Below are 10,215 nucleotides of genomic sequence, written 5' to 3' on the forward strand. Positions count from 1 at the left end.
TCTAACACTTCTCATGACATCTGGTTGCATATCCAAAGTAATAAGTGCAATGGGATAAAAGAACTGACAGGAAGAAACAGAATAGAATCTTCCCTAAAAAAGAAGCCTAGGACAACCTCAGACTGAATGTCAAGCCTGCTCATTGCTCATTTTCTAGCAATATCTTTGTCTTGGTTGATGGCAGAAGAATGTGATGGGTCTGTGATCAAGTAAGCCTTTTCTTGACCTTGATATTCAAGGTTTACTAAGGGAGCCTATAGAGAAATGCAAACAAAAATACATTTAGATAAGGATCTGCTGGGGAGAGAGCCTGCTGAACTTCCAGATGGACATCATCTCCCACATCTGTAGTCATCAGCATGGAGACAGTTGATCTCACTGGCACATCAGACACCTCAAGGGATATTTGTCCTTGATACTGAACTGTTCCAATGCTCAGGATTAAAAAATTCTACAATCTTGGAATTTAAGGGCTAGGAAGTATCTTAAAGATTATCTTATTTGATAAAATTTTTAAAATAAGCAAATGTCAAAGGTAACTCATCAAAACCAGTTTACACCTTTGGTGGCATAGGTGGCCTTTCTTTTTTAGAGTCAATCAGGTATTGTAAAGAATCAAACAAGAATCAAAGAAGAAGCTTTGGGGATAAATTCTATCTTTAGCAGTGTGATACATAATTACTTCTGGAGTATTGTTATTCTCAGCTTTGAGAAAAACAGCCTCCATTCCTCCAATTTATTCAGGTGTCTAAAAATGCAATGATACATTTCATTGTGTGGTTTTTCTTTGAATGATTTCTTACTGAAAATTTGAACAGAATTATAATAATAATTCAAAATAAGTCATAATTGTCAAATATTTCACTATTCTGGAAAACTATTAAAAAATCTAACCACGAAATTCATATTAAGCACTCCCAAGTTATTTTTCTTTTTATTTTTTTAGTAGAAAATTGTAGTGTGGAGTGAATGGCCCCACATTAAGAATACTGGATAGAGGTAAGAAGGGAAAGAGGAAATAATGATATGTACATGTACTAACACCCCACAATGAATGTAATACAAACATGAACTAATAAAAATGCAAACGTTAAAAAATATTGGATAGAGAATTTTTGCTAGTCCAATTTCTGACTAGTCAACTGTGAAAAATAAAAGAAATAATTACATCAATATAATTTCTCTAAAGGCTCTATAAGAATACTTTACCATCTAGGGTACTATTCCTATCTATCAATAAAAATACCTCAGTGTATGTTTTTCCAAGTATATTGTATTATCTTAGATGTGACTTATCTTTTGCAAGTTCATGTTCACTTTTGTTTGTTGGAGCCATTGTGCAGCTTTATGGTGTAATATGTCAGCTGAAGCTGAAATGAGACTTTCAATTATGAGTTTTTGCATCTGTCTCTTTAATTCATATTTTCAACTTCCAATAATATTGTTTTGTATCTCTTTTTTATTTTGTATTTGAGACTATGCTTTTAGGCAAATAATTGTAAATATAACCTTACAAATATGGTGAATAACGAACATTTGGGAAAAGTTGTTATTGTATTTATTGAGCAAAAAGCTGGGGAACTGGGGGACATAGGAAATTGAGCCCATAGATCTAGAATAATGACCCATAAATATGTGCTTCCTATAGAGAACTTTCACTCTACCTACTATTGTGTTCCCTCTTATCTACTGAAGTGTTATTTATTCTGTAAATATTAATACAAAAATCCCAAGTCAGTAATTCATTACTTTTGTCTCAATAATTCTAGAAACTTCAAATGAATGTTATTACTAACATTCATTAATACTATTTCTTAGTGTTTGCTTCTATGAACATAAAACCCAGCATTAAGTAAATTGTATTCATTTGTTAGTAGCTCAAAATTTAACATACTTTACCTTTAAAAGACATAGAGAAACTGAGTCTCAGATTTATTAAGTATTCTATTTAAAACGAGTTCAGTGATCAAGCAGGGACTCAAACTCGAGCCTCTAAGTCCAGTGCACAAGTCTGTTTTTCCTCTTATACTGTAAGTCTCAATCAAGACTAAGATGAGTATTTATAATTAGATTATAATTTAATAAGGCTGCTAGTAGTAAAACAATTACTATTCTAATAATCTCTTTAAAACATTTTTATTAGGAAAAATACATATTTTCTTCTTCTGAACTTCAATTCTCATCATTGTCTTTGGGAGAAACAAATGTCCACCCTTGGGTATTTTCCCTTGAAATTTTTTCCCAGAAAATATAACCATTTAGTTCCTCTAATAAATGTCTGTTATAACAATAATAAGGATAATTGACTCAGAAAGGCTGACTACATTTGCAAGAAGTTATAAATGTCATAGAATTCTCCTCATATTTCTGAGAATCTTTGAGATGTGATATTTTAGGGTAGGATATGATTTCTTCTCTCACCATGATCTTTGTGATATGTTTTGTACTTTAATTAGAATTTAAATTTTCTATTGAGGAAAACACTAACTTTGGTGGTTTTTCCTTTTATACCTCACAAATATGGACAACCTAAGAATTGATTTTCTTCTAAGAGAAAGAAATTCATTGCAGTGATACCAAGTAGTGATGAAAGAATAAAAGCACACTGGGATACTTTTAGGACCCCCAAGATAAATGTACTACTATATTATTTCTACTTGCTTAACAAACCACAGTCCTGCTGAGGAGAATCTGGCTTATTATCATTAGGAAAGCCAGGTGTGGAGGAATGTGAGTCTCCTCTAGAAATAATGGGCCAGGGTGCACTGCATGAGTGAAGGCTGTTTATGCTGAGCATAACTGTTGATACATTTCATTCATATCAGCTCTGTTTTATTTTCAACTCTGCTTATTTGTACAGTACCTAGGGATGTGATTGCTTGCCAATCACACACAATAGCAAATACTTTTCCCAGTAGTAATTTATAAAAATAATTCAGATGAAAGTCTACTTTCAGAATTGTTAATAAAGTCAGATACAGAAACTGTCATTTTCTTTTCCCTAAACTCATATTCTTTATACAATGTTGGAAAACTTTTCCGCAAATTTCCTGTGCCTAAATAAATACTACAACATAGAGGAAACAGTATAAAACAAATTCTGTGAGTAAACTGCAGCAATGGTTTTCATGCTGTTTTCTTTTCCAACTTTTGTATATGATTTATAACTTTAAAAAATGCATTCCAGTAGACAGATATTGATCCAAAACACCATTACAGAAATGAAGTTTTTCCATAGACCTATTTCCTACATCATATCACCTTCTAATCCGAGAACCTTATTTACCTAAATTCCCTAAGTGGTAGTTAGGTTTAATGTCTTATCTGCTTTTCCAGTATTCTACCTCTGACATTCTAAGGCAGATATTGAAACAAATTAATAAATGAAATATAGCAGCAAAACTTCTGTTATGGTTTATATCTGAATGTCTAAATGTCCCTGTAAAGCCTCATGCAATTATAGGAGGGATCTTATGGACAATCATTCAATTATGGGGGTTTATAGATGACTTGCTGTTAGGAGATGGGGTCTGGATTGAAGAGGACAGTCACTGGGGGTGTGGTCTGGAGGGGTTTAGCTCCCTCAACAGCTCCTCCCTTCACTCTCTGCTTCCCAGCAGATATGAGCAGTTTCTCTTCTGCTCTGCTAATTATGAAATGAAATGTCTAAAAACTGTGAGCTAAAATTAATTTTTCCTCCTTTAGTTTGTTGGTGTCAGGAATTATGTCCCAGTGTAAAGGAAAGTAAGACAAGTTGTATGGATAAATTTACAGAGCAGTGGGAAAAGAGTGTGGTCCAGCCCAGGAAGAGAGATGTGTTTAGTCAGTTTTCCATGGCTATCACAAATACCTAAGAAAAACAGAGTAAATGAGGAAAGATATATTTTGGCTCACAGTTTCAGAGGTTTCAGTCCATGGTTGACAGATGCCATTCCTGAGGGCCTGAGGTTAGGAAGAACATCAAGGTAGAAAGTTGTGGCAGAGCAAAGCTACTTATCTCATGGCTGCCAAGAAGCACAAAATGAAGGAAAAGTTTAGAGTAAAGAAGAAGAGTCTGAAAAAAGATACACAATGTAAAGAAAGGCATGTTTCCAGTGACCTACTTCCTCCAACTAGGCTGTATCTCCTAACAGCTCCTTAATCTATCAACTCATCAATAAGTTCATCCATTGGTGATATTAGTGTCCTTACAGTCTAATCATTTCTCTGGGTGTCTCTTTATCCAATCAAATTTTCCGTCAAGATTAATGGGCACATGGGATTATCGTGGGATATGGAGTTTGTTAGAAAAATATTTAAGCACTGGAATACAATCATACTCCAAGATAGTAATGTTAGAAGAAAGCTCTGAAGAAAGTAAAAAAGTGAGGGAGTCTATGGCTTCCATAAAGTAATATAGGAAAAAAATTCTTAGTATATTTAAGAAATAAGATAAAGGCCAGAGCCCTTGGAGCATGGTTAGAAATGAACTTAATATTTGGATATTGGTTGTGTAAGGCCTTCTTGGCCACTGTAAGAGCTTTAACTATTGCTCTGCAAAAGAAACATGATACTGGAAAATTTTTAGTAATATCTTATTTGTTTTTATATGGATTGCTTTCCTTTCTAAAGATTTGGAATATAGGGCAATAATTTTGAAACCATAAAATTAAGAATTTTCAACAGTGATAGAGTTGAAAGATAATTAAACTTTAGGGATTTGGTGGAAAAATGGTCATAAAGGATCAGATTCTGGATTGTGTTAGAGTATCAAGTTTGGATGATCTCTTTAGATTGAATGTGATGTGTTAAAAAAAAGTAATCCATCAAGGACACCAAAGTCCTTTGGTCCTGAAGAAATAGAAAGATATAGGTTCTCTGTGCTGAGATGTAGAGAAATGTTTCAGGGTAGACTTATGAGCCAGACATCAGGAGTTTAATTTTGGATATATTAGATTTACAATGCCAATTAGAAGTTCAAGAGGAGTAGATAATTAGTTACATTCATAACTTTGGAAATCAGGAAAAAGGTTCAGAAAAGAAATGTAAACCTTTAATGGTTCTGTATATGTACCTTATTTGAAACCATTACAGCAGATACAATCATCAAAACAGTGAGCATAGGGGGAGCACAAAAACCACACAGACAATATTTACAGATAAGGGAGATGAGGGAAACTTGAAAGAGAATCTGATGATGTGGTTAAGTAGGGATATAGTAGCATAGATGTTGTGCTGGGTACTGATGGCATTTTTTTTTTTGTAATGGGGGGTCGAACTTGGGACCTTGTGCTTGCAAGGCAGGTTGCCGAACCACTGAGCTAAATTCCTGGCTGATGGCATATTTTTAATAAATTTTGTTTGGTGAAAAACTTCACCAGCCCTTTTACATAGTTTTATTATGTGGGTTATATTTTACAGAAAGAAGGATTGTTGTCCTGGAGAATGGGACATTTTATCCTTGAGAATGAGAATTGGTACAATGAACTGGAGATTTGAGAAAGGAGATGTCTGAATATATTGTTTAGTACAGTTGAGAATTATTGAGCAATTAAAATGTGGTAAGATTGGTATTTGGCACCAAGATCCTGTAAGAAGTTTGTAACAATCAATTTGAAATAATACCCACATACTATGTTCTGTTGTGTAAGGGTAGATGCATAAAAGTCTAAGAATTGAATTTATCTCATTGTTTTGACCAAGAAATTAAAATAATAAAGTGTCTTCTCAGAGGTGATTTGTGATCAGTGAGTGGAGCGCATATTACCACTTTTGGCAAATGCAATTATAAATATCTCTCTATGCTCTTTTTCCTTGATGCATCAAAATCTTAAGTGTTGTGTTGAAAAGGACTTGAAACAAGATGAAATGGTCTGAAATGTTGAGCCACTACATGGAGAGAGCTTCCCTGGAGAATCTTAAATGGGGGGGATTTTAGTAGAACTTGAAATGAACTTGTGATAAGCCACTGAGATTTTGTTTCCTTGCCATAGTAAAATCTAGTTTATTCTGCCTATAAAAAATTATAATTGTAGTAAATCAATGGCTGAGATTTTTTTAAAAAGGGAGAGTAACAAGAAGATAATGTTATAGAAGTACCATCTATATGAAGATTTAATCACCAAAATTATGAGGGCATAAGTGATGGAGAAAGTGGTACTGAGCCAGGAGGCAACATGATCAAGGAATTGGGTAAAGGAATTGAATATATATAGACAACTATGTAAGTATGCATTTTTTTCTCTTATTTGTGAAGAAAAACACAAGTGTCTGTTTAATTTTGTTGTAAACAAAAAGAATAATTGTTCTGGAAAATAAATTCTATTTAAAAATATAGTTGGCATACTTCCACTTACCAAAATGTATATTCATTATATTTTAAATTAAAAAAATCCTTGCAATAATTTTTTAGAAGGATTAATTATTCATTTTTACTGGAACTTAGTGAATCTTAAGTAATATACTCTATTTTAACTCATATTTCTAAACTATGGCACAGTGAAGACTTAATTAAAAAGTCAGCCTGGGTTGAAAGTCTGTCATCTAATCACTAACCACTTTTGCCAAAATGTGTTCTTCCACCTGTATGAAACTTTGTCAAGATTTTTTACAAATTTAAGAGATGTAGTTAACTATATATATATATGAAGTATATAATTAGATTAGTTCATATATATTTATGTATGAGTACTTGATTCATTTACATAGAGTACTAAAAAGTACAAACAAACCCACATATAGTGTTGGCAAGCAGATCATTAGAAGCCCGTGGAAGGAGTAAAGTATGGGAAGGGGGGTTTACACAGTAAAGTGAGGAAATGTCCTTCAGTAATGAATATTTTCATTATCTTGATTATTATGATTATTTCTGGCAATCTTAGATGTTGTTTGGTTTGTGGCAACATAATTCTAATCTCTCCTTCTGTCTTCACATGACATTGTCCATGACTCTTCAAAATCTTTCTATATACGATAATCTCTGTCCCTTGAAATTTTTTCTTTCATGAAGACATCAGTCATATTAAATTAGGGCCCATTCTAATGATCTTACTTTAACTTGTTTCCCTTGTAAAGTCCTTATTCCAATAAAGTCACATTCTGAGGCACTGGAGGTTGGATTTTAATAAACATATTTTACAGAACAAAATTCAGTTGGTAATGGGAAAACTTGTGCTATGTATGAAATAAGTAGTATAGATATTTTATGTAAACAGAAATATATATATATATGAATATGCTTCTGTAATCTTACTAGTGTTTAAAATTATAATATTTGGGGGTAACCTTGTGAATTCACAGAAGATGCTTTGTGTCTCAGCTGAACTTATGCCATCCATGTGACAATATTGTAAACATAATTTATAATTTAATTCGCTTGGCTACATTCCCCTAAAATGATGTTTTGTGATCATGGAAGTAGGGGGCAAAGATATAACATTTTTTGTATTAGGTAAGTTTATCTTCATAATCATTATCATGTCACTTCAAACTAGTGTGATTTAATTGGCATAAGTACAATTGCACTGTGCAGCTGGATCACTGTAGGTTTATACAGAACCAGACTCTCTGTAGGCAATATACATTGTAAGGTTTAGAAGCTACAGTATGTGTTTATTAAATCCCTAAATAGGTGATCTTGATTGATTATTGATGTAGAAGAATAATTTCTTGATTTTTGAATCACATTGATTTGGTTCAATAAGCTTTTATTCAATCAACTTCAAAGACAAGGCCTATGGGTGTGCCTAGCATATTTGCTTTCATCATTTTCAATACCTTTGCTTTTAAATTTTGTTATTGTTTCATTCTATAAATGCACTCAAAGGTTGATAATCCTACTAAATAATAAAAAATACAGTCATAAAATATGTCCTCCAGGATGAATAGAAAATCCTTCTCCAGCAATTAATTTCAAATTCTTTGTCAGTAAAGCAAAAATTTGGGAAAACACCTGACACCAGATTATTAATGCTCTGAATCAAGCACTCTGGCAAGAAAATCTTTAAAAGGATTAAAAGATATATACTTCGGTTAAAAAAAATTAGCAGTTCTGGGAGAAATGCTAAAATACTAGATATTTTACTGTCAGCCTGATCAAAGAACCATATGTATGGCTCCTTAGTTATAGTTCCTCAGAATGAGTCTTCTCTGGAAACCTCAGGGACTGAGTACAGTCAGCTACAAAACAAGAGAAAATTTAAGAATACATGAAAGTGAACATGTCAGAATTCAAGGGCAGAATATTACAACCCTTTTATATAATTTAAACTTACAAGATGGCAAATTTCAGTGTACAATATAACATGGGATTTAAATTTTAAATTTATTTTTAATAAATTCAGATTACTCTAGGTGTAACAAATTTTTTCTCTGCCCTGGCATCATATTATACATCACTACGTTATCATCAATATTATAGGGCACTGCCAAATATGCAAGATGCTTTGCTTTATTAAGATAAATTAGAATTTATGAAATTCTGGAAGTTTGGCAAATGACTAAGAAGAAGATAGTTGTAAACTAGAATAAAGGGCTAAGGGTTTGCTCAGGGTTTTCTCTGATGGTAGCTAAGTCATATCAAAGTGAAGGAAACAAAAATATGTGTGGGGCTTGAACTTAGTTTAGGAAAATAATAATATTGCTAATATAATATTAATTGAAAAGAACAATAAAATAATTATAATTCTAGTATATTTTATATACTCAATATGTATCAGATATTGGGATATTTGAGTGATCTTTCATTTAAAACAAGGTATTGAATTAATAATTGTTTCCTGCATGAAGAAAAGAAAATAAGACTTTTATATGTTGAATAACTTGCCATAGCTGAGAAATTTTAATTTCACATCTTAGTATAAACTGATGGGCAGCAGAGAGCAATCATGTTATGCATAGTTATTAGAGATAGATCAGTATGTAATATGAGGCCATAAGGCCATGAGGAATGTGGGAACCAGAATCGAGTTACCCACAGAACTAGTAATCTGAAAAGGAACACGCAGGAGTTTCTAACTAATTGCAGTGAAGCTATCAACAGAGATTCTGCCCTTGTAGAGTCAAGAGTGCTAGGCACCCAGCCGGGGATATAGCTCAGTGGTTCTGTCACCTGCCTCACAAGCGCAAGGTCCCGAGTTGGATCGCCGGTAACAAACAAACAAAAAAAGAGTGTTAGAAACCCACACAATATACTGAATCCATTCAGTAGTACAAATAATAGTGCTAACTATATATTGTGAATGATTACATAAGCAGAACCACAATATACACTTTGGACTCATGTTGTCTGAGCTTGACAAGTCTTTATTCTAAATTACACACATAGTAAATGTTTTAACTGAGATGCTGACCCAGATCAACTTTATTTCTAAGACAATTTAGTTTCCATCATATATTTTAAATTTATTTATAGAGAAAAAAATAACAGTGCCGTACAAGGATGCCAATAACCCTCAAATGTTCAGGTACTGGTTGAATGGGATGGCATCAATGATATAAGTAAAAGTTAGCAAAGTGATTATTTTCTGGAAGACATCTCAATGAGTGAGGGAAACGGTGTCTACTGCTTTGAGAATTAAACAATTTAAATAGCAAAATGAATAGTGGGTAAATTAGTACACAAGTGAATACAGTAATAGTTTGAGCCATGAACGCTTCTGTTTGAAAACAATTTGATTAGCATTTTGCAACATTTTGTTTTCTTTTGCAAACTATGCATTGAATGAGACAGGACCACGGCCATCTTCTCTACATGAATACGAACCCAGCAATCTGCTCCAAAATTGTGTACTAAATTAAGCTCATAAACTGATGAACCACTGTGCATGCTTTTGAAAGAGTCAGATAATCATTTTCAAATGCAAATTGTTAAGCCTACAGTTTACAAAAATGCATGGGTATGTTACTGTTCTATATCCCCACTTTTTCTATCGGTCATACTGAAATTGTGCTCTTAGCATTGTATGGTAGATTTTAATGAGTACAAAGGAACTGTAGACTTTAATTAGAATTATCTGTGTTCATCTTTAGAATCAGCCAGTTATGTTGTATAAGAGCCAAACTCTCTGACACTGACTTCCTTTATTATCAAATGGGAATATCTGTCAATGCCTGCATCATTAATTTGTTGAAATAATAGAATTTATGTTCAAATACTGTAACTTCATTATCTATATTTGAGCCTTCCTTGTCTACTTCACCTACCTCTGGCTTGGAAATAATTTACACTCTATCTAG

The sequence above is a fragment of the Heterocephalus glaber genome, unplaced genomic scaffold (genome assembly GCF_053883595.1).
Source record: "Heterocephalus glaber isolate CG9 unplaced genomic scaffold, H.glaber_assembly_v1.0 deba00001497, whole genome shotgun sequence".
Classification (NCBI taxonomy): Eukaryota; Metazoa; Chordata; class Mammalia; order Rodentia; family Bathyergidae; genus Heterocephalus; species Heterocephalus glaber.